The sequence below is a fragment of the Pleurodeles waltl genome, chromosome 9 (genome assembly GCF_031143425.1).
Source record: "Pleurodeles waltl isolate 20211129_DDA chromosome 9, aPleWal1.hap1.20221129, whole genome shotgun sequence".
Taxonomy (NCBI): Eukaryota; Metazoa; Chordata; class Amphibia; order Caudata; family Salamandridae; genus Pleurodeles; species Pleurodeles waltl.
This window is the reverse complement of record NC_090448.1, coordinates 107,323,325-107,345,147: the sequence shown is the minus strand read 5'-3', so window position 1 is coordinate 107,345,147 and position 21,823 is coordinate 107,323,325.

The window sequence follows — 21,823 nt, the reverse complement described above, 5'->3', positions numbered from 1 at the left end:
CATTCTGATTGTTGGCATAAAAGTACACATTAAATTATACAATAATGACACAATAAAATAGGGACTAAAACAGTTTTTGGAGAGGGCTAAAGAGCCAACACATGTATTTTTAAAATAAATATCGCACATGTTAACGCGTCCGTCTATGTTAATTTATACACATCAGGACTCATTTTAGGCCAATGAATCTTTGGGCCCAGTGGTGAGACACCGTAGGACGAGATAACTGATCAAAATATCAATCAATATGTCAATAATATTGTCAACATTCAACACCAAAATATATCTTGCTTTAGGCATTAATAAACATTCGGCGCAACCATGACTTTTCAGTCATGAATAACCACACCTTAATGATGTTTATGAGTTTTATTCCCTATTGATTACAATCTAATAGTAAATGCATCAATCTCAAAACCAAGAAGCATATAAGCATAGTCACAAGATGACAACCATAATAAGCTTTCAATAATGCAAAGATCAGTAACATAAACTATCAAATGGATATAAGCAAATCGTAATACATCGAACTTTCTAAGATACTAGTTCAGCATAGCATCACGTCAGTCACGTCAGTTTGTCAGTCAGAATGAATACCTCGTCTAACCTCTAATTAGCATTAGCATGTTGGGCGTCATGCAAAACAATTTTGAACACCAATTTGGAAAACATCTAACTAAGGTCTCTACTCAAAAACATACAGCAGTTGGTACCTAGAAAGAAAAGGCATATAAATGAATTTCCAGTAGCAACATTATAATTACCCTCCTCAAAATAGGTCAGCATACAGGATCAGTCTTCGTCTTCAGGACATCAGTTAGATCACCGTCAGTCTATCTAAGTTTAAGGCAAGAGGGACACTCTCCTCATAAGGAGAAAAGTGTAAGGGGCAGTCTATGAGCAAGGATGGTTTTGTCTAAGTCTCAAGTCACAAAATAGAGTGACAGAGTTTCGGGATGCAATCGATATCATTCCCTACCTAATGACGTTAGTCTCCTGTGTCATGGGTTTTTATCTCTTTTTCGTGATACATTCCCCCAAAATTCTATTGGTCAGTCAATACACCCCACCATTGGTAACCTATCAAATTATACATTAAGTAATGCATTTTGTCATTTTTTATATTCTCCTAATTTCTAATTGGTCTTCATAATTGACGTATTTTCGTAGGTGGCTCATCCAGGGTTACTTCATCAACTTTGCACGTATCAGGTCAAAAGTTCTCTTCTTCTCGCTTCATCGTCCTTGGAAGTGTCCATTAATGTTTCAAAGTATATATCTGTTATACTAGAAGCTACTAACATGCGGATGGGAGAATCGGGGGATGTTGCAAACTAGTGAAGAAAAGAACAATCGCTGGGTCATGGTCTTTTGCAAGTCAGTACACTGAAGAGACAGAAAAATACGCTTTAATATGAGAGCTACACAGCTTTGCTTGACTCACGCTAACTTAAGATATATGATTCTAACGAATGCAGTCTTTATGCGTTTTAATGTGCACAGCTTTGGCAATCTATGAACGATTACTTCTTACAGTTGACATTAGTTCATACACATGAAAATCCTTTACGTTAATGAATATGTTTCAATGAATATTTTATTTAATGCAGCATTGTTAATCATAAGCATTTCACGTCTATAATATGTAATATCAAAACTACGCTCTCTCAGTCCCTCCTCTGATGACGCTCGTCATCACAAAAATCTTTCGATCTTAATTTTTCACCTTGCGCATAATACGCATTTCAACATCCTGCCCTTTATGTGAGCTTTCCCATATTTCATTGATCATTTTCTCTCTTTCACTTTCTTTGTTTCTTTTGGTTCTTTTAGTCCAATTTCTTTTTACTTTATCATTAATTTTGCATATTCCCCATAATCCCAATAAACAAATCAGAACAATTAATAAACCCATCATAATTTTTGCAAGAACCCCATTCCAAATGTTGGTAAACCAGCTTCACACTCGGGCAATTCCTTTCCCAAATTTCTCCCAAACACCAGGTTCTTTTAGATCCTTCAAATCTGTACTATCTCTAGTAAGGTTAGTAAGCATGCTTCTAATTTTCTTACTGTTATCAGGTATGAATGAACAGCAATGACGTTCATTAAGCATTTTGCACACACCTCCACTCTTTGCTAAAAGAATGTCTAAAGCAAGCCGGTTTTGAAGAGTCATAGCTCTTTCTGCAGCAAGTTCAGTATCCATCAGAAGTATAGCTCCTGTAAAATTTGTCAGCATGTTATCTACAATGGTAGACAACTTTTGAATTTTCATAGAATTTAGGATAACCCCTACTGAAGGGATTATAGCTCCAAATATGTCACCAATGACAGCTGCCACTGATTCTCGTTTTTGTCTAGTATGTTGTAATTCAGACGCTTTAGGTATTTGTTTTAAGTCATCAATCTGGTAAATCTTTGGGAATACTATTCCCAAATAACATGTCCCATACCATCCCTTAGGGAGACGGTAATATGCATTCAACCCACAGATGTAATATATTCCAGGAATCGCTGGGTCTTGTCCACTTAAAATAAAGGTCCATTTGCTCTGAAACAGAAACACATGCCTACATTCACTCGTTCCCACAAACAAATTATCTTGATCAGATTTCGGTCTATATACACAAAGTCTACCTACATGTAATGCATCTATAGCTAATTTGCCTTGTGTTTTAATTGCAGTATAAGCGTAATCATTTGCATAAGTGCGTTTTTCTAAACCTTGTTCTAATCTTTCTTTTAGTGCTTTGCGTCTATCATCTGTGTGATCTAAAAAACTTTTCTCTACAGGAGATAGTAAGCAGGTCAAATTATTGCGATGTGCATAAGCAGTTCCAAATGTTAATGTTGGCTCAAAGAATCCTCTAACTATTTTAATATCATACTCTTTAGCTAACTTATTCAAGAATTCAATAACAGGCACAAAAGAAAACACAACATCTAAATTTGAATAAAAGTATTGCACATGCTCTTGATCATAAAATCTTGTTAATAGCAAGCTACAGCTTATTCCATACGTAAGAGAGAGGCTGTGATAAGTAACTCCCTCCTCCACAGATGAAGGAATTTTAGTACATACATAACAGTCTTTCGCATCCATAGTTTCCACATACTCGTTTAGTAAGCGATAGAAAACATTAGTAGAAAGTTCCCCTTTTGCATTAGTTCCCTCATGCAGATGTCTTGCGTCTTGCTCGAATTTCTCCCATAGTGATAGTTTATTAGTTGTAGTAGTAGTCTCAGGTTTTGAAGTTGCATTAATAGTTTCACTCTCTCTCCATGACATTCCTACAATCACTCCCACAATCATTATTGCACATACAACACCTATCATAAGTCCTAACCAACCACACACTTTACTTCCTTTGCTACTATAAGCCATGTTTGTATAGAATCAGAATAGCAGATCAACAATCAACTCTGAGAAGCAAACTCTTTCTGCGTATTTTACAGCGTCTTCACTCACTCCAGGACCCTTTTTCGTCAATTCAGGTTAGCAGCTTGTCGTAATCAGGGTTCTATAAGTCAAATTCAGGTTTAATGTCACTTTCCGGTAGTTTTTTTCTTTTTTTTCTTAAGACTCTTTATTATTATTTTTCTTCTTCAGCTTTCGCAATTTCAATCTTTATCTCAGTTTCCCTGTTGTATATTTTTTCAGGTACCGTAGTATTGGCCTGGTATTTCTCGATCAAAACAGAATGCTAAGAAATCTTGCTGCCATTCATAGGTTGTAGCATATGCCCATTCAGGACCTGTATATCTTCTGTTTGCTGTTCTCTTTGTTTTTAATCTTCGTTCTCCTTGTTGTTCTCCTTCACTCAGATCGTCTGCTTGTGAGGTGTCGCTTTCCTCTAATATTGTCTCGTTTGCTATTTCTCTTATTCTAAGGTGGGATTTGTCTGGCCAATTGTCACCTCTGTGTGTCTTGCTTCGGCGTTTCCCTTCGGTACCTTGGACAGCACCCTCCTCTTGTGATATGGTGTTTTCTCCTTATAGGCTTGCAACTTGTTCAGGAGACTCTGATTCGTTTCGATTTGATTTTACCACTTCTCCGTCTCTGTCGTCTTCTAGTTCGATACTGTATTCAGGCTCTGAATTGTATTCGTCTGCTTCTGGGAGAACCTCTCCTTGCCTTTGTTCTCCTGCTGCCTCCACTGAGATTGGCACTCCGTCACCTCTCTCGAACTTACTGATAGTTTGAGGGACAAGGCTGTTCTCAGCGGGCTCTCCTGTAGTCTCAGATCTTTCTTGACTGATCTCTGACTCTGAGACTTCTCCTCCTGAAGTTGCTGTACCGGAATTTTCAGATTCCTCTTCAACAGGACACGTTACCCTTTTTGTATGGCTGGCATGTATCCAGTTGGGAACCCTGGCACACTTCACAGCAGTAGTGGTCGTTAATATCACTTGATATGGCCCCTTCCAACGCGGCTCAAGACACGATTTTCTCACGTGCTTCTTGACAACCACCCAATCTCCAGCTTGCAGAGAGTGTCCTGGTTCGCCGATTGGTGGTAACGTGTTAGCTTCCACCTGGTGAGAGAAAGAGCGAATCACGTCAGCCAAACTTTTGCAGTAATCCAACACCATATCATCTGTAATATTCACTAGTGCATTTGCAGGTACCGCCGGTAACCTCATCGCTCTGCCCATGAGGATTTCATGGGGGGACAGTCCCGTTTTCTTATCTGGCGTGTTTCTCATAGACATAAGCACTAGATGTAATGCATCTGGCCATTTCATGTTTGTTGCTGCACACATTTTTGCTATTCTTGATTTTAAAGTACCATTCATCTGTTCGACTAGTCCTGATGCTTCAGGGCGATAGCTACAATGCAGCTTTTAATCAATGTTGAGTGCGGCACACAGAAGTTTAATCACCTCATTGTCGAAGTGTCTTCCCCTATCTGATTCTATAGAAACCGGAAACCCGAACCTTGGTATTAATTCCCTGAGTAGTAGTTTTGCAACTGTAAGACTGTCATTCCGACGAGTAGGATATGCCTCAATCCAATGACTGAAAACACACACAATCACTAACACATACTTCAAACCTCCACAAACAGGCATTTCAATGAAATCCATTTGTATTTTATTAAATGGACCTCCAGCTCTCCCAATGTGGCTCAAAGTTACCACGGTTCCTTTTCCAGCGTTCATCTGTTGACAGATGACGCACCTGTGACAAGTAATTTCTGCGGCATGTCTGAATTTTGGATTGAACCAATCAATCTTAAAGGATCTAATCATGGCATCTCTTCCTAAATGTGCCTGCCCATGGTATAATCGGGCAAATTGTGACAGAAGACTGTTTGGCAAAACCAGTTTTCCCTCTTCTGAAACCCATATATCATCTGCTCTTTGTACACACTGCATTTTCTGCCAGGAACATTTTTCTTCTTTACTAGCGTGGCTTTGTAATGTCTTTAATTCATCTAAGGTATCAACCACTCGTAATGCTAGGCTTAAGGTTGTGTCATTCTCAGGTTGTGGTAACAGTTCCCACTGCTCTTTAAATAATATACAGTTTAATGCACAAAATCTGGCAACTTGGTCTGCATAACCATTCCCCATTGACACAAAGGGCCTGATTACAACTTTGGAGGACGGTGTTAAACCGTCCCAAAAGTGGCGGATATACCACCTACCGTATTACGAGTCCATTATATCCTATGGAACTCGTAATACGGTAGGTGGTATATCCGTCACTTTTGGGACGGTTTAACACCGTCCTCCAAAGTTGTAATCAGGCCCAAAGTCTTGTGATCTGGTGTGAGCATTGCACTTCACCACGGCAATTTCAAGAGGCAACTGAATCGCTTGTAACAAATCTCTTATTTGTTCTCCATTTTTCACTGGTGAACCAGAGGATGTCATGAAACCCCTCTATGACCAGAGTTGACGAAAATCAAGTACAATTCCAAATCCGTATCTGCTGTCAGTATAGATTGTGACTTTCAAATTTACGGCAGCATGGCAGGCTTTTGTGAGAGCTATTAATTCTGCCACCTGTGCAGAAAATACTTTCTCGAGCCAGGAGGCCTCGACAATGCCAGATATGGTACATACTGCATAACCAGCTCTCAATGTTCCTGTTGAATCTCTTAGACAGGACCCATCAACGAACATAATGCAATCGTTTTCCTTTAACTGGGTATCCTGTATATCTGGATGAGGTTTGGTACAGAGCTCAGTCACCTCCAGACAATCATGCTCAAATTCTTCCCCATCTTTGATTTCTGTATTCTCATTGGGAAGTAGAGTTGCCGGGTTCAGCACAGTGCATCTTTTCAATATAACATTGGGTGACCCCAGAATAATCGTCTCATATTTGGTAAGTCGTGCATTTGTCATGTGTTGTGTCTTAGTTTGTGTCAACAGAATTTCAACAGAATGTGTAACCAATACTGTCAAAGGGTATCCCATGACTATGCCCTCACATTGTGAAAGGCTCTGACCAACTGCTGCAACTGCTCGCAAACAACCCGGTAAGGCTGCTGCAACAGGGTCCAAAGTAGCTGAAAAATATGCTACAGGGCGATTTGCATCTCCGTGGACCTGTGTTAAAACAGACAAAGAACAAGCATCACGTTCATGACAGAACAACAGAAATGGTTTCTCATAATCAGGCATTCCTAATGCTGGAGCCCTGCACATGCACTCTTTCAGCTCTAAGAATGACTCAAGCTCTTCTTTTGTCAAAGTGATTGTGTATGGTTCATCCTTAACTTCTTTTCCTGTCAGTTTTATTAAGGGCTTTGAAATGATCGAAAAGTTGGGTATCCACTGGCGACAGTAGCCCACCATTCCCAGGAACATCCTGACATCTCTCTTTGTTGTTGGGGGATTCATTTGTAAAACAGCTGTTATTCTCTCTTTTGATATTCTTCGGGACCCTTTCTCAATCAGATGCCCCAAATATTTCACTTCTTTTTGACAGTACTGCAGCTTTTTAGGTGACACCTTATGTCCGTTCTTCCCTAAATGATTCAACAGTGCAATGGTATCATATTTACAACTGTCTCTGGTTTTGGATGCAATCAACAAATCAGCAATGTATTGCACAAGAGTCAAATTGAAAGGCAACACAAGAGGTTCCAAATCCTTCTTCAATATCTGATTGAAGATGGATGGTGACTCAGAAAACCCCTGAGGAATTCTGCACCAACTGTACACCTTATCCAGGAATTTGAAACTGAACAAAAACTGGCTGTCTTCGTGAAGTGGTATCGAGAAAAATGCTTGTGATAGGTCTACTACAGTAAACCATTCAGCATCACAAGGAACCTGGAACATTATTACCGCTGGGTTGGGAACCACAGGGCAGTATTTTATCACAATTTTGTTTATTTTTCTCAAGTCCTGCACAATTCGAACCTTTCCACAGGGCTTCCTCAAACCCATAATAGGAGAGTTACACAGACTGCTCAGGACTTCTTTCAAGACTCCCTGTCTGAGAAAATCTGCAATTATCTGTGTCACTTCAATAAGGACATCCTGAGTCATGTGGTATTGTGGCACTTGCGGGAACACTGCATTTGGCTTTATCTGCACCTTGACTGGACCTACTCCCTTGATTAATCCGACCTCTTTTCCAGTCAAATCCCACACCTTCTCTGTTACGGATCCTTGTAGGTCAGCAGGTAGATCGGTCAAGGTAAACACTAGGAATAGAGTAATTAGAGGGTAATCTTCATTCATCTCTCCTCCTTCTTCTATGTGTTGTCCCTCATCTCCCTCATCATCACTGTTTGTCTGTACCTCTATTCCACCATTGGAACAGGTAATCGGACAATTGGTTTTGCATAATAAGTCTCTTCCTAATAAAGATACTGGGCTTGAGTCGCATACAACAAATCTATGCAGGCCCTGAAAATTTCCGATTTCAACCTGCACTGGGTCAGTGATTGGATTAGTCAGGTACTGGTTAGCCACACCGACCACTCGTATGGTGCGCCCCGAGAGAGGTAATCTCGGTACTTCTGCACTGCGAACCGGAGAGCGTGTAGCTCCTGTGTCGACTAAAAATGAAACTTTGTAGCCCATTACTTTTCCCTCCACATATGGGCCTCTCTGGTCTACCTCTAGAGATGCTGCAAGTCTGCACTCTTCACTATCTGAGCTGTCATCTGACCAATCGTCATTCATATCTTTTTCACCTCTTAATGGGAATTGTTGTACAGTGTTGTTTTGGTTTGTTACCTGGCCTGTGACCTGCTGAGGAAGCGTCACCTGTTGCTGTCCCATCGGAGCTAGGGGTAACTGCATTTGCTGTCTAGGCATCATAGAGATCTGCTGTTGTATTGGTTGTGCTGACACTGTTTGGAAATGCAGCATTTGTATTTGCTGCATGGGTTGCACCCCTGACATTTGCACCAAATTATTTTGATAATTCTGATTCTGGTGTCTCATTCTTGGACCTCGTGAATTTTGTTGTGTACCGGCATTAATACTCTGCTGTACCGTACCATCCTGCATCATATTCGGACAATCCCGTTTCCAATGCCCCACGCCCCCGCACGCATGACATGGTGACATCTTTTTCACTCCTTGACCCTCATTTTGAATAACAACATTATTCCTGTCCGAACCACGGTTCACAAACCCTCGACCTCTACCTCTCGGCTGTGCCTGAAACACACCATTTAATTGCGGTTGTTGCTGTATCATTTGCTGAACACCATTTCCCTGTATTCCAGCCTGTGCAGCCCTTATCTGCATCACCATCACTTTCTCCTTCAACTTTTTCTGCTTCAACTCAATTTCGTCACTACAGTACTTTGCATACTGTAATACTTCATCAATCGGTTTAGCTTGCCAACAAATCAAATGATTTTTAATCATTTGGCTGACCTCCGGTCTCAGCCCTTCGACGAATCTGAACACAAGATGATTCATGTCCTTCGGTTCAATTGTTCAGTACCACTGTAATGTTTGAATGTCTTCAACAACCTTTCATAATATGCATGTATTGACTCTTTAACCTCTTGAGAGGTCCGGTCGATTTTCTGCCAATCAGTCACCTTCGGCGACACCTTTTGTTTCAAAAACTCAATTACTTTATGATAATATTTCATCACCTCTTCAGAAGGTGCTCCAGTCACTTTATCCCTTGCCGGTTCCTTTGTGGGCCAATCTACCCCTCTCTTGCACTCGAGCCACAAGTCAGGCGGAACAATAATCTCTAACAAGGTATTTAAATCTTCCCAGAGACATTTCGCAAGCTTCACGAATCTATCTGTCTGTTGATACCACTCAATCGGTTTTTCTCTAAACCTGGGATAATCATTCGTAAAGGACAAAATGTCTCCCCTGGACCAAGGCACATGCACCAAGACACCACCAGCTGTTTCTCTCATAGGTAGGATTTTCACAGTGTCTAAGTTAGGTGTGACTGTTGTTTCATTAGATCCTGGGCTATCTCTTTTTTCCTTATCTCTTTTCTTTGCCCACCGGCCTTCCCAATTCTCTAGTGCTCCACAAATTTGTGCGCTTTGCAGCAACTCTTTCAAGTGTGTCTTCATGCCTGCGGATCTCATGTGTTCAAAATCTTTCATGTCAAAATCTAATCTGTAGCTTCGTTTCAAATGTTTCGTGTTTCCAATGTCAATATTGTATTTGTCTGCCAAATTCGTTAATTTCTGGTGTACTTTGCCTACCTCTTTGGTAATCTTAGGGCATAAGTACCTTAATTCTGCCTCGGTGTAAGATTCCAACCTATTTACTCCCATTGTTCCATCCACTAATTCAGCAGCTTCTGCTCCTAGTCATACTAGATTCAGGTATTCATCTTGTTTTTCTTTTTCAGGTTCGACTGTAGTCACTGTAGTCTTTTGTGAAGTGCAAGTTTTCTCTAACCACTCATTTAACTGTTGTACTGTAAAACCCTGCAGTGAAATGTTCCCTGCATGTATCATTGGAGTGTATGAGGTATTTGTACTCATAGTTGGGGGAGTCAGGACTCCCAACCCTGCTTGTCGCATTGCCTCAAGAGGTGCCCCTATTGGACTGAGGTCCATTAAGGGTCTTGATTGTTCGCAAACCTGTCCTCCCTGGGCCATTATTTGTGGAGTTCTAATAGGCCCTCCTCTTATCGCTTCATGAGTCATAACCCCTTGTTCGCATGTCCCTGTTTTCTCCTGTGCATATAATGGTACTGGGGGACCAACAGTAATAGGTAGCGATATAGCGGCAGGTGTCTGGCCTGATCCCAAGCTTCTTGGAGCGGCGACACCGTAGGTCTGCTCTAATGCCCCTGGTGCAGGTTCTTTCAAAGGACCCGCTACAGGGTTATACCCAGGTATCAGTTGTGGCAGCTGTGACACTAACTGTGGAGTTGACTCAATCTGTATTAACCTAGGCTTTGTATATATCGGGTCCGGTGGCACCACCAAGTTCGTAGTAGTCTCGAGTACTGGGACATCGGGGTAAATTCTTTTTATCTGCGGTGGAGGCTGCAACTGTATCGGCGAGTCTGGTGCAGTGGGTACACTGACACCATTCTGTATCAAAGCTGTATCGCTAGTCTGCACCGTATCAGTAACGCCCTTCTCCTTCGTCTGGTTCCCAGGATCCAAGCTAGTACTTGGAGCACTGTCGTTCACCGCATACGGTGGCGGACGATCATGTAACAATCTATCCATAAACGCCTCATCATCTGAATCATCCTCTTCTTCCCAGGACCTTTTGTTCTCTTTGAATTTGCCTGAGTCTTTGTTAGTTTTGCAAGAAGCTTTCTTTCCCTGTGTCTCCTCTCCCTGTGTTATTGCCGGAAACAGCTTTAACCCATCTACTATTCCTCGTCTCCACATTTTGTTCTCATTATCCCACCTAGCCTCTGCATGGGATTTTTCTGCTCTTGTCAATCTTCTGTGAAATCTTTCTTGTCTATGCTTAAGAGCCATCAGGTCCCAAATCGCCAAAGCCTCATATTGTGCCGGTCTTGGAAGTGGTTTCTGCGTACTTAACATCCACCTCAAATTTTCTAACACTTTTAGATTAAATGTTCCATGTTCCGGAAACGCTAGACACCCCTCTTTCTCTGTTAATTTGCGCCATTGTTTTATCCATAAACATGGTGCAACACCCTTTTCCTCCATAACCGTATAAGCTGGTGTACCCTCAGGTGGTGTACGTTCCCCATCAGTTGCAACAATATACACATCTCCTTTCAAAGCGCTTTTGAATGCCTTAACAAAATTCATTTTATTTTTGTATTTAATCAAGAAAACTGCTTAGTTCCCAGGACACTCTTTACCTACCCTTTGCTCAACCTATTGCCTCCCACGGACGGCAGCCAATCCGTGCGCGACCCCTCTCGGCATCTGACCTATCTCAGCGCGGCACCACTGACGTCACACTCACACACACTGCAGCTGACAAAGTCTTGCGGCTTGTCCACACCTCACTAACTCCTTACAACTCATACAAACTAATGCGAATTATTGCCAGCACTTAAATGACAACACAAATCTGCCAGTTTACTACAGGAAGGGTAACACATTCGCTTCAGAACTTTACAGAGATTTCGCCGACTTCCCTACTCTCATACTATGGAGTACGCCCACTCCTTTTAAACAACACTTAATTTGGCCTAATCGCACTCAAATATTCACAAACACCTGCAAGATGCATAAGATTTAGTAAGCGCAAAGACCCTAACCACACATACTATGGCGCCGAGAACATTCCCAACTCATTTAGGCAGGCTCCGAGATCCCGGGAAAGCCATGGCGAATCTAGCAACTCATCATCTCTCCAAATTGCATTATCACAGAAAAACAAATTAAACAATGAAACTCCGTCCTAGGGCCCCCAAGGGCCAAACCGTACTCTGCTACCAGAACTGTTAACGCGTCCGTCTATGTTAATTTATACACATCAGGACTCGTTTTAGGCCAATGAATCTTTGGGCCCAGTGGTGAGACACCGTAGGACGAGATAACTGATCAAAATATCAATCAATATGTCAATAATATTGTCAACATTCAACACCAAAATATATCTTGCTTTAGGCATTAATAAACATTCGGCGCAACCATGACTTTTCAGTCATGAATAACCACACCTTAATGAGGTTTATGAGTTTTATTCCCTATTGATTACAATCTAATAGTAAATGCATCAATCTCAAAATCAAGAAGCATATAAGCATAGTCACAAGATGACAACCATAATAAGCTTTCAATAATGCAAAGATCAGTAACATAAACTATCAAATGGATATAAGCAAATCGTAATACATCGAACTTTCTAAGATACTAGTTCAGCATAACATCACGTCAGTCACGTCAGTTTGTCAGTAAGAATGAATACCTCGTCTAACCTCTAATTAGCATTAGCATGTTGGGCGTCATGCAAAACAATTTTGAACACCAATTTGGAAAACATCTAACTAAGGTCTCTACTCAAAAACATACAGCAGTTGGTACCTAGAAAGAAAAGGCATATAAATGAATTTCCAGTAGCAACATTATAATTACCCTCCTCAAAATAGGTCAGCATACAGGATCAGTCTTCGTCTTCAGGACATCAGTTAGATCACCGTCAGTCTATCTAAGTTTAAGGCAAGGGGGACACTCTCCTCATAAGGAGAAAAGTGTAAGGGGCAGTCTATGAGCAAGGATGGTTTTGTCTAAGTCTCAAGTCACAAAATAGAGTGACAGAGTTTCGGGATGCAATCAATATCATTCCCTACCTAATGACGTTTGTCTCCTGTGTCATGGGTTTTTATCTCTTTTTCGTGATACATTCCCCCAAAATTCTATTGGTCAGTCAATACACCCCACCATTGGTAACCTATCAAATTATACATTAAGTAATGCATTTTGTCATTTTTGATATTCTCCTAATTTCTAATTGGTCTTCATAATTGACGTATTTTCGTAGGTGGCTCATCCGGGGTTACTTCATCAACTTTGCACGTATCAGGTCAAAAGTTCTCTTCTTCTCGCTTCATCGTCCTTGGAAGTGTCCATTAATGTTTCAAAGTATATATCTGTTATACTAGAAGCTACTAACATGCGGATGGGAGAATCGGGGGATGTTGCAAACTAGTGAAGAAAAGAACAATCGCTGGGTCATGGTCTTTTGCAAGTCAGTACGCTGAAGAGACAGAAAAATACGCTTTAATATGAGAGCTACACAGCTTTGCTTGACTCACGCTAACTTAAGATATATGATTCTAACGAATGCAGTCTTTATGCGTTTTAATGTGCGCAGCTTTGGCAATCTATGAACGATTACTTCTTACAGTTGACATTAGTTCATACACATGAAAATCCTTTACGTTAATGAATATGTTTCAATGAATATTTTATTTAATGCAGCATTGTTAATCATAAGCATTTCATGTCTATAATATGTAATATCAAAACTACGCTCTCTCACACACATGTCTTTCTATAGCCCTTTCTGCCATCCCTCTAACAAAATATGTACATAAACCATGCATACGACAGAGCTTTGAGCACGGTTCACTTGAACAATGGATCTCTTTGAGCGTGGTCGACAAGACCTTAATCATATCAGGTTGGGCATTTTTCTTTTCCTTAGACAAATCATACTCTTACATTAAAAGTTTCTATGCTGTGGGGTGTGGTCTGGCTGGCGAAGAGAATGGCTGCCTGAGGGAAAAGCTCCACGCGCCAGGCTGGATTAGGGCCTCAGCGGGGGTGCTATTCTCCGTCAACAACCTCCTCCGCGGCCTCTCAATACCGCAGGAGACGCGTGCCTAGGAGACAGCGGGGATTCGCGGCTCGGAACAGCCACCCCAGCTGAACCAGACATCGGACCGTGCGCGGCCTACCGTGGTGCGCCGAGCCGCGGTCTAGTGCGTGCAACGAACCTGGGGACGAGAGCGATCACAGGGTAAGCCGAGGACGCCACTACCCCTGCACCACGTGACGGGTGACAGGCAAACAGAACCACACATCCGGAGCCTACAAGTAAGGAGTAGTGGGAACATATCTCCCCCCCTCACCCCCCCCAAGGGCAGCGCTGCAATTAACTATTTAACCCTAGGCTCCGGTTCGATCGTTGAGCCATGACGGACCCCAGCACCATGAGGCCCTTAAACTGACAAGCAATGATCGGCTCCCCTAACTAAAGAAACTTGGACTTTTGCTCCCTACCATTCTTGGATGGAATGATGAAAGACTCACCAGGCACACCCCTGGCTTAAAAACAAAACAGGGTAATACAACCATAACCAAAGCTCTCTCTCTCAAACAAACGGGCATCCTCTTCAGTAGTCCTAACAGGGAACTCCTCGCTGGGGTGACGAGACGGATTGTTTTTACGGGACAACACAAAGGGGAGGGATCTCTCACTGGTCTACAGCAGTGCTACACCTGAAGTCATAGGTACCCCGCTCCCCCTCCGGACTCTCCCCTGCGACCACTGTTCTTTTAACCTCTATACCCTTGCCTCAGCACATGGTAGGGGACCAGAGACAGATCTAGATATAGCAGGAAATGCTTTAGACAGCACAGGAATTTGGGCCTATGAACATCCAGATCGTCTAGAAGGGCAAGTGAGAACACCATCCACAGATCGCACAGCTCAACGACTAACTCACCCCACGTGAAACCCCCCCACCCAGCCACAATCTGCCGAATTGTCCCCCTGCAACGGCTGCAGTCTCAATAGCCTGTCCAACTGTACCAAGGGCCACGAGCGGCGAGACCTGGGCCCAATACACACATACCTACTAGATACCCTTCTCCTGGGACCTTTGTACATTTGGGGAAATGCCAAATGGGAAGTCTTCAGGGAAACACTCTTGCCAGCTGCTGTTTTCAGAAGCCATTGCACAACCAAAAACCATGGTGGCACAGACGGCCCCACCCTGCCCCACACCTTCGCCAGCTGACCCCTCTGCGCTGGAAGTGACAGACCGCATATTGCAGGATATTGCTTCGGTAGGACGCCGCCTAGAGGCAATGGATCTAAAGATAACAGATTTAACTGTGGCCTCCTCCTCCATCCGCGCTGACATTGCCGGCTTCCGGGAGACAGCAAATGCCTTCGACCAATGTCTCACAGCTGTGGAAGACCAAGTAGCGGTACTGCCCGATCAGGAGGCAGAGTTAAGATCCCTCTGAACAAAGATCACTGATCTGGAAGATAGGAGTCGCAGAGACAACGTAAGCTTTTTTGGCATCCCGGAACATAAAGAGGGATCTGATATCAAGGCCTTCCTCAAATCACTTCTGTCTGATCTTTTCGGCATAGAGCTCTCATCACCGCCGGAGTTCCAGAGAGTACACATGATTGGCCCTCTCCATAAAGCGACCTCCGACAAACCACGTCCTATCATAGCATGCTTTCTGCCCCATGAGCAAGCCCACCAGGTCATTTCAGCAGCCAAAATGCAAGGCCCGGTTTCCCTGGAGGGTCATGAGATCAGAGTGGGTGCAGATTTCTCTAGACTGACAAATGAAAGACGAAAGGCATTTCTGGCTCTCCGCCCACAACCTAGGAACCTGCATATTAAATATGGCCTTTTCGAACCAGCTTGTCTGTGGATCACATATAACGGCAAATCTAGAGACTTTACCGAACCAGAAGTCCTTGGCTCCTTTCTAATCGACCTTGCCTCCCACCCCATAGACACTACCTCCGGACACCTGGACTATGACTCTCTCCATACCGGGAACGCCTTTGCTACTCCATCGTCCCCCTAAATCTCAGGACAATCGTGAGCATGTTCTTCAAGCAGTAATTGACCACACCCAGGACACGGGCAGAGACAAATCCCGCTCTCCCTTGAAACCATTACTCGACGACCATCCAGGACATTGATCTCCTAGAGACCCGAAGGAATTCTGGATTCAAACCTGACATCAGATCCTTCCACCTTCGAACAGCTAAGTGGCAAACTCAATTAATCTAATTGATGACTACCTTTTTTGCGGGAGGGGATCTGGGAGGGATTTGGGCCCCAACCTCATCCTATTGTAAGTGAAAGGCTCAAAATGCCCGCTACCTATTCTCAATGCTGCTGCTATTCCAGTCCAGGGTCAAACTTATGACTGGACAAAAGAAAAACCACAGTGGTGGCAAATGTACTGTTACCTTGTTATTGCATATTCTTTATTTTTTACGATGTGGTTTCTCTGACACAGTTGTTACAAGATTAAAAACGTCCCCCCTTATGACGAGCCTACACCCCACGCCCCCTCAATATTTATCACATTCCGGCCAAAGGGAAGGCTGACCCCACACCAGCAGATCATTCCCCCCACGCATGACAGGTTGGAAGGGTGCTCAGAGCTCTAGTACAATAAACCTCCAGCACCCACACTAAGTCCCCGGGGACTTATCTGCCCTCCCTAGACATCCCCTAGACGAAGTTCCACAGCTAACCCTTTGTCCCTATCCCCTGAGATTATATTAGCAAGGGCACATTTACCAACCACTAAAGCAGGTTTTCGAATACTATCTTCCCCGGATGGGGCCAACGGCAGCACCGCCCTCACCCCGTCTCTGACAGCACTGGGACTACGCCCTCTGAATGTCTACTTGGGTGCCCACCCAGAACGCAGTCCCGCCTGCCGTAATTCTTTACACCCTGCACCACTATGATGCATACCATACACTGTTTATATCCTAAGAAATACCCAATGATTCATCATCTCCGCTTCCCCAAACCTCAGCCCCCATACCCATAACCTTCAGCGACCTACCCACTGTCATACAAAATTATTTAACAAAGAGGTTCCCTGGTGGACTTACAAGATTATAAGCCAACTGCCAATTCCCCCACTTCACCTTCACCCCACAACAATGCCCTCCCGGCACGAGGGCCCTACAGGTTCAGACCCACAGTTTAATAGGACTTTCGGTAGCAAACTACTCTTTGCTACTGTTCTCATCCCTCTCCCCTTCCCTAACGTCACTTATTCCTGTTTCTTTTTCTTTGATATCTATACCCTTTTCCTCACCCCTGTGCTCACTAGAGCACTAGCCACTTCCCGGTTACCTGGGGGCTACTTCTACCTTCCTCTTGTCCCTCTATACTGCTTTCTATACAATATCTCCCATCCCTCTGACTTGCCCTTCCACCTATCTAACTCTTCCCCCTCTGTGCCCGAGGGCTTTATCTCCATCACACTCTTTTTCTTCCTCGTTCCCTCCCCATCTCACGCTTGGGCGGAGTTCTTTTACGCTGAACACCTCCTTTGCCCTTTTCTCTCTCTCTGTCTCTCTTTATCATCGAACACAGAACCCTGTGCATCTTGTAGACTAGCCCCCTCCTACGCACACCCATGGGGTCGACGACTCCACTCACAGTCCTGTCCTGGAATGTACACGGTATGACCCACTACATCAAATAGCAGAAGGTTTTATCCTTTCTCCGCTCCAAACATGTCGACATTGCCTTACTACAAGAAACACACCTCTCCTCATCAGAGTCCGAAAAACTCAGTAGAGATTGGGTGGGCAAGGTACTTTTCAGTGAACTGCCATCCGTATATGACGGAACACAGGGCACGGGGAGGAGGTGCGGGTTGGCAATACTCCTTCGTCGCTAAGTACAGTTTTGGCTACTCAAAACATGGCATGACCCGGAAGGACGCTATGTCCTTGCCAAACTCACAGTAGGCCCTTCCACAATTTGTATAGGCTCCATATACGCTCCCACAGGCTCCAAATTTTCTTTTTTTTCTCTCTCTCAACCGCCTATTAACGCAGATTGGTGCCTCACAATATATACTAGGAGGAGATTGGAACATTGTTCAAGACGCCATCCTGGACTGCTCAAGCGGTCTTGATATGGGCAACAATGCAGACCAAGCAATCCTACAAGATATCCTTTCAGATCATGGTCTGCTAGACTGCTGGCGCCTTTCCCACCCCTCCGATCGTGAATACACCTTTGTCTCCTCGGTCCATGGGATTCAATCACGGCTAGACTACTTTTTGATCAATCACCGGATGGTGCAATCGATTAGAATGTCAGAAATTCTCACGGGCACACTGTCCGATCATTCCCCGGTTTTATTAACTCTAGAACTCAGTATGATCACACCTGGCCGTAAGCTGTGGCGCCTCTTCAATCCCAGATACCTAACACCGAAAGGAAAGGAACAGCGTAAAGCACACGTAGCCACATACCTTAAGGATAATAAAGACTCGGTGTCTTCGCCCCAGTTTCTCTGGACGTCGGCGAAGGCAACTATTAGAGGACAGCTAATGAGGGAGGTGGCCATCTCCAATGCTCAAAGGGAGGGATCAGCCGAACAACCTAGAAGATAGTATAGCCCACGCCACCAGGGAGTACACTCGAGCCCCCACCCCACTCAACCATTGCCACTTAGAACAAGCTAAAATGGAGCTTAACCTTTATGCTTCGGGCGTCGGCCACAGGCTGACGCCCACACTCACTCCCTGGTGCGGGTCACGACCAGTGGGCGACACCAGGGAGGGGGTTAAAAATCCTCTGGTGCAGTGCACCGGAGGTTTTTTTTTTTTTTTTTCCCCGTCAGAGACGCAGAAGAACTTCCGCGTCTCCATCCTGCCCCCCTTCCGCCCCCTTGTGACGTCAGCGCGCCACGAGGCGCGCTGACGTCACAGTTTTTCCCCACCGGAGAAGAAGAGAAGCAGGTAAGCGTTCTCTTGTTCTCCGGTGGGGAAAAAAAGGCCAAAACGGCCTCCCCAGATGCCAGGGAGGCATTGATGGAAAGGGGAGGCTCTCCCCTTTCCATCGATGCCTCCCTGGCACCGTTTCCTGGCCATGGATCGCAGCGCGGCTGCGATCCATGGCCAGGAAACACCCCTAGGCACCAGGGATCTTCTTTGGGGGGGTCGGCCCCCTTGTAAAAGGGCCGCCCCTCCCTGGGGGCAATATTTTTTTATTTCCACTGTTTTGGGAGGCGATCGTGTCCCCCACGTAAAAAAAAAAATCAAAAATTGAAAAAAAATTGAAAACAAAATGGCGGGGTCGGCCCTTAGAACACGGGCCGACCCCAGGGGCTAAACAAAAATGTGTAGTTTTGCCTGGGGGGGCCGATCGCCCCCCCAGGGTAAAGACAGGAGAAAAAAAAACTAATTGTTGGTGGTCAGCCCTTAGGGTGACCATCAATGGGGCCATTTATATTTTTATACATGTGTACTTTGCCAAGGGCAAGCACACATGTATGAACAAAAAAAGTTTGTGAAATGAGTGTCTTGTTTTCTCTCTCTCTCTCTCATATATATGTATATATATATATGTATATCTATATATATATATTTTTTTTTTTTCAGGTCGAGCATTGCAGCGTCCATGCGCTGCTTTTCTGACTTGTTGGTGTGTATCTGGGCTTCTAACAACGCCCACCTCACACCCATCAGTACCACTCGTTTGTGGGCTTGCCCTTCAAAAATCCTTTTATTACATTGGAAAATGGTTTACCCTTGTCCCTCCTTGGGGAGGTTTCGTTACCTCCTTGGCCATCGCCCCGGTACATGGCTAATTGCACTTTTGCTGTTACGTTTAACTGCGAGCGAACTTCGTTTCCTTTTGTGTATCTTTTCACCTGGTGGCCGTGGCGCTGTGAATCGGCTCTCTTATGTGAAAGAGTTTAACTTTCAATTATCATATTTATGTGGTAAGAAAAGTTGGGTTAGGAGTTTATAACGCTAATAGTTCTAACTTGAGCAGATGCGAGACCCATTGCATTGTAAATGATTGTTTTTCTTTTGTGTGTTGTTTTATAATGGTGAACAATTTCACCGCACTCCACGAGGACCGTGATCAAGACTCCTTGGTGAGTTGAAACACGTTGGTGGTTATTGACTGCAATAAAATACACGTTTATTTGTACCTCGTGGAGTGCGGTGAAATGTTTCGGCATTACATATTTTCTAGATTGGTCTTCTCTTCCACTGGGCACCGGCAGTGAAGTGTGCCACCCAGCAACCCTTCAACCACTTTGTTTCTAAACATATATATATATATATTATTATATATATATATATGCAACACAAATTGGCTAAAAGATTGTTGCGCAGCGCACTCCACTGCCGGTGCTCAGTAATGGAGGAGAGCAACCTCGAAAATATTTTGTGAACAAGAATCTCACCGCACTACACGAGGTTCAAATTGACATGTTTTATTGCAAGTATAAACAATGAAAGAAAAGAGGGACTCATTTACTGTTAGCAAAACTCCTTGAGAGTCAAAACGCATATGTGGCTGTTGTTTACAATAAAAGATGCCAATTTGAACCTCGTGGAGTGCGGTGAGATTCTTGTTAACACAATATATATGTATATGCATGCATCCATGTCTTTTCTGTAGTGGCAGTTGCCATAAAGTAGCGCAGATGGTTTATTGTCCTGCTGCAAAGGAGATACATTTATATGTATTTAGCTGAGTGGATTAGTAAAGGCAAGCGTTACCTGCGCTTTAAAACAAATGTTATGCCAGGGGGGCTATGGAGATATGAGTGGCACTTTTGCTGGGTAGTACTGAGGGAATTAGAAGAGGAGGTAATGGGAGGCAGAGCACCGAAAATGACTGTTGCACAGGGTGTGTGGTAAGGTGAAGTAATACATTCTTTTTTTGTTTTTTTCAGTGTTTTCAGAGAATCAGCAGAATTTGAGAAGAAGCGAAGGTAAGGTGACGACATTTCCTATTGTACACAACAAACATACCAACAAGCAATTTTGTGACTATCTGCCTTCTACGTAGGCTAGTAATTTAGAGGGACAGTTTAGCCAGTTGCAGAGATGGCGTCTCGTTGGATGACTGCTGATCAAGCCCTAACTCGGGTTATGGAGGACAGCTCTGATGTAGGCTCAGAGACTGAGACAGCAGACACTGAGACAGCATCTGAGGGAAAGGACAATGGGGCAGATTCTGGGAGTGATTTTTCAGTCAGTGGAGTCCCATCCAACGACACCTCTTCCAGTGAGTCTGAAGGAGACAATGACGACATCCGTGCTGTCCCTTCGCAAGGACATTCTGGGCAGCGGGACCACATTGGGTTAGCCGAACCCAGAGAGCACGTGCTTGCTGCCGCAAGCACAGAGAGAGTGCTCTCTTGGCAGCCCCCTTTTTGGTTCAGCCCCAAATTCCACCTTTCACTGGTGATGCTGGATGTAAAGTCGATACAGCTAACTTTTTGCCAGTCGACTACATCTATCTATTTTGGGATGTTGACTTCCTTCAGAAAGTTGTGCAGCAAACAAATTTGCGTGCAGACCAATTTCTGAGGGAGCGCGGAGGCACTCTAGGGCCCCGTTCCAGGGCACGCCAGTGGACTCCCACTTCGCTGGCGGAGTTGAAGATATCTTTGGGCCTTACGCTCAAAATGGTGTTAGTGCAGAAACCCACCTTGCAGTCCTACTGGACGACTCGCACGGTTTGGGTAACTCCCATCTTCGCACCATACATGAGCAGAGATAATTTTTTGCTACTGCAGCGCATTCTGCATTTCAATGCAAATTCTGCTGCATTGCCCCGGGACCATCCAGATCATGACAGGTTGTTCAAAATTCAGCCTGTCGTGGAACATTTGTCTGTCAGGTTTCCAGAGATCTATACTCCTGGAAAGAATATAGCAGTCGATGAGTCCTTGATCCTGTACAAAGGACGGCTGCTTTTCAGACAGTACATTGCGCGCAAAAGAGCTCGCTATGGCATAAAGCTGTACATGCTGTGTGAGAGCTCTACTGGCTATGTGTACAGCTTGAGAGTGTATACAGGGAAGGATTCTACCCTAAACCCTGTAGGTTGCCCTCCCGCGTTAGGGGTCACAGGTAAGATTGTATGGGAACTTGTCCAGCCACTTCTTCACAGACAGTACATTGCGCGCAAAAGAGCTCG